This window comes from Oncorhynchus masou, unplaced genomic scaffold, assembly GCF_036934945.1.
Source record: "Oncorhynchus masou masou isolate Uvic2021 unplaced genomic scaffold, UVic_Omas_1.1 unplaced_scaffold_7962, whole genome shotgun sequence".
Classification (NCBI taxonomy): Eukaryota; Metazoa; Chordata; class Actinopteri; order Salmoniformes; family Salmonidae; genus Oncorhynchus; species Oncorhynchus masou.
Window position 1 is genome coordinate 6,432 of NW_027014436.1, and position 4,676 is coordinate 11,107.

Consider the following 4,676-nt stretch of genomic DNA (forward strand, 5'->3'; position numbering starts at 1 on the left):
GCCCTGTAGGTTTATACCAGGGCTCTCCAACCCTGTTCCTGGAGAACTACTGTCCTGTAGGTTTATACCAGGGCTCTCCAACCCTGTTCCTGGAGAACTACTGTCCTGTAGGTTTACACCAGGGCTCTCCAACCCTGTTCCTGGAGAACTACTGTCCTGTAGGTTTACACCAGGGCTCTCCAACCCTGTTCCTGGAGAACTACTATCCTGTAGGTTTACACCAGGGCTCTCCAACCCTGTTCCTGGAGAACTACTGTCCTGTAGGTTTACACCAGGGCTCTCCAACCCTGTTCCTGGAGAGATACTGTCCTGTAGGTTTATACCAGGGCTCTCCAACCCTGTTCCTGGAGAGATACTGTCCTGTAGGTTTACACCAGGCCTCTCCAACCCTGTTCCTGGAGAGATACTGTCCTGTAGGTCTATACCAGGGCTCTCCAACCCTGTTCCTGGAGAGATACTGTCCTGTAGGTTTACACCAGGGCTCTCCAACCCTGTTCCTGGAGAGATACTGTCCTGTAGGTTTACACCAGGGATCTCCGGCCCTGTTCCTGGAGAACTAACATCCTGTAGGTTTACACCAGGGCTCTCCAACCCTGTTCCTGGAGAACTACTGTCCTGTAGGTTTACACCAGGGATCTCCAACACTGTTCCTGGAGAATTAACATCCTGTAGGTTTACACCAGGGCTCTCCAACCCTGTTCCTGGAGAGATACTGTCCTGTAGGTTTATACCAGGGCTCAACCCTGTTCCTGGAGAGATACTGTCCTGTCAGGTTTATACCAGGGCTCTCCAACCCTGTTCCTGGAGAGATACTGTCCTGTAGGTTTACACAGGGCTCTCCAACCCTGTTCCTGGAGAACTAACATCCTGTAGGTTTTTCACTTCAACCCTAATCTAGCACACCCGATTCCAATAGTGTTGCGTTTGATAAGATGTGAAAACCTACAGGAGGTTAGCTGTAAGGGCATGTTTAGGAACATTGAACACCACCTATAAGGGCATGCTGAATGGGTCCCTACCTTAACGTCTTCTTCCTCCTCCTCCTTATTCTTCTTGGGCTTCTTCAGCGACTCATCATCAGGGTTGAAGTCTTCCATCTCAACCTTCAAATACAAAATGTTTCTATTGAATTTGGTGTGAGGCATCCTGTAGCTCAGTTGGTAGATTACTGCGCTTGTAAATGCCAGGGTAAAGTGTACGTACGCACCGACTAAGTCGCTTGGATAAAGAGCATCTGCTAAAATGGCTTCTAGAACACTTCTACAACACTTCTAGAATTCTAGAACACTTCTAGAATTCTAGAACACAATTACAGCCACACAAGAGGATAAAGTGCATCTAACATCATGGAGGATAGCACCGACAGGTAGTACACCTTGTTCCCTGGTCCTCTGCCATAGAGAGGACTAGGGTTCACTCTTAAAAACAGGAACCCAGAACCTAGCAGTATTTCATCACGTCTCCAATTAATAGAAAACCATTAGTCCGACATATGGATAAAATAAAAATGTATGTTTCCGTACAACATACCTCCTCAATAGCAGCGTCCTGAAGCAGGGAACGGACATCCAACCGCATCATGTGACGGGTGACGTACTCCCAGTTACTGGACATCTATATAGACAACCAGAAAATAAATTATAAATACAAATATAAAACCAGAGAATATACACACACACACACACACACACACACACACACACACACACACACACACACACACACACACACACACTTATATCACACACACTTATATACACTGAATAAAAGTATACAGAGTACAGGAAAATGAAGACACAATAGGTCTATCACTGTCATTATCAATACCTTGAGAAATAGGCCACCTGATGCCATTGAAAATTTAATGAGAGCTCTGCGCTTGTTGACGCAAGAATGCCCAGTACCTTTTGAATATCCCTCATCTTCCGGCCGTGGGCGTTTCTTTTAGCGCAAGTCTGATAGTCTGCCGAGATTTCAGCCAAGTACACCTAAGAAAATAAACATTTACACGTTTATAATATACAGGGCCTTGCAAAAGTATTCAGACCCACCTTGGATTTCTTCACATTTTATTGTGTTACAAAGTGGGATTAAAATGGATTTAATTGTATTTTATTTCTAAAAAAAATTATAAAAAAAATTCTAAAACAAAACGAAACAAACTAAAAAAAAAAATAGTCGTTGCTTAAGTATTTGGCCCCTTTGGTTACGCAAGCCTAAATTAGTCCAGGAATAAAATTTGGCTTAACAAAATCAAATCAAATCAAATTGTATTTGTCACATACACATGGTTAGCAGATGTTAATGCGAGTGTAGCGAAATGCTTGTGCTTCTAGTTCCGACAATGCAGTAATAACCAACAAGTAATCTAACTAACAATTCCTAATCTACTGTCTATGAGATTCATAATGTAGGGTAAGTAACATGATATAAGGTAGCATTGTTTAAAGTGGCTAGTGATATATTTACAACATTTCCCATCAGTTCCCATTATTAAAGTGGCTGGATTGAGTCAGTGTCAGTGTGTAGGCAGCAGCCACTCAATCACATGAGTTACATGGACTCACTGTGTCAAATAATAGGAGTTTTGAATGACTAACCGTTCCTCTGTCACCCATAAAACATCTGTAAGGTCCCTCAGTCAAGTATTCAATATCAAGCACGGCTGCAACTAAAAAAGACCAGCAAGATTCAAAAACCTCAAAAGGGCAGTGATTGGTAGAAGGGTGACAAATCAGATATCGAATATATCTTTAAGCATGTTAATCATTCTTATATATTAAACCACCCAGACACATCGAAACTGAGCTGCAGGACAGGAATTAAACTGCTCAGGAACATCGCCATGGTGGGGCGGCAGTGTAGCCTAGTGGTTAGAGCATTGGACTAGTAACCGAAAGGTTGCAAGTTCAAATCCTTGAGCTGACAAGGTACAAAATCTGTCGTTCTGCCCCTGAACAGGCAGTTAACCCACTGTTCCTAGGCCGTCATTGAAAATAAGAATTTGTTCTTAACTGACTTGCCTAGTAAAATCAAGCAATTTGTAAGTCGCTCTGGATAAGAGCGTCTGCTAAATGACTTAAATGTAATGTAAATGTGATTTTAAACCAGCGACAGAGTTCAATGGCTGTGATGGATAAATAACATTGTAGTGACTCCACAATAATGACAGAGTGAAAAGAACACAAATATATAGAATAAAAAATATTCCAAAACATGCATCCTGTTTGCAACAAGGCATTAAAGTAATACTGCAAAAAAAAAACACAGGAATAAACTTTTTGGCCTAAATGAAAAGCCTTAAGTTTGGGGCAATCCAACAACACATCACTGATTTTCTCCTTGATTTCAAGCATGATGTTGGCTGCACCATGGTATGTGTATACATGACATCGGAAAAGATGGAGGGCTTTCAGAATAAAAAGAAACAGGATGGAGTTAAGCAACAGGCAAAATCCTAGACGAAAAACCTGCTTCAGTCTGCTTTACACCAGTCACTGGGAGACAAATTCACCTTTGAGCAGGACAATAACTTAAAACACAAGGCCAAATCTACCCTGGAGTTTCTTACCAAGACATTGAATGTTCCTGAGTGGCCGAGTTACAGTTTTTGACTTAAATCTGCTTGAAAATCTATGGCAAGACATGAAAATTGCTGTCGAGCCATGATCCCCAACATCTTGACAGAGCTTGAAGAATGTTTAAGAAATATTGTACAATCCAGGTGTGCAAACCCTCTTAGAGACTTAGGAGCTGAAAAATTTGCAATGACTATATTTTAGTAATTTAATTTCTATTAATCTTTAAAGAAATGTGAATTTTTCGTCACTTTGACAAGAGTGTTTGTGTAGATTGTCGACATGAAAATACAATATCTGTTCTAATATCAACACTAGGACACTTAAAATGAAGTAATTTGATTTGAATTTGTTTACCCCCCTTTTTCGTGATATCCAATTGGTAGTTACGATCTTGTCTCATCGCTGAAACTACCCTACGGATTCGGAAGAGGCGAAAGTCGAGAGCCACGTGTCCCCCGAAACACGACCCAGCCAAATCGCACTGCTTCTTGACACACTGCTCGTTTAACCCCCGGAAGCCAGCCACACCAATGTGTCGGAGGAAACACCGTCCAACGCCACAAGGAGTCGCTAGAAGTACGATGAGACAAGGAAATCCTGGCGGTCAAGCCCTCCCCTATTCCCGGATGACGTTGGCCCAATTGTGCGCTGACCCCATTGGTTCCCGAACCCGGCGCCCTTAGCACTGCGATGCATTAGACCGCTGTGCCACTCCGGGAAGGCTTAGGCGTGTATTCATGAGTATGCTAGTTTGCAAATTGGAACATCTCTTTTGATATTTCGAGACATGAAAACAACGTCAACTCACCTCGAAGCCTTTAGTCTTGGCAGCACTCCAGAGCAGTCAAAGTATTTAACCCTGTCATTGATAACGTCGATGATGATGAAGGGGAAGAAGCCGTCGTCTAGGGTCTTCCTGAATGTTTTTAGCATGCTGTTCCTGTATACGTGTCTTCCATCTCAGCTTCGTACTCGTATTCCAGACACTGACAAAGGAAAATGTTAGGAATTGATATTACATTACATATAAATAAAAGGAAAATTACATAAAAAATAACAAATACAAAAAAACAAAACAAAAAAAAATCACCTGGC

The 4,676-nt window shown here is 42.1% G+C and overlaps 1 long non-coding RNA gene across 1 annotated transcript; it reads right to left on the bottom strand.

The window, feature by feature from the left end:
- Window positions 1-1,596: 1,596 nt before the first annotated feature.
- Window positions 1,597-4,420, bottom strand: LOC135537486 (uncharacterized). Its single transcript, XR_010455229.1, has 3 exons — window positions 4,390-4,420; window positions 1,905-1,988; window positions 1,597-1,614 (listed from the first exon to the last, which is right to left on the bottom strand). It is a non-coding gene; the product is annotated as an uncharacterized LOC135537486 (long non-coding RNA).
- Window positions 4,421-4,676: the final 256 nt, after the last annotated feature.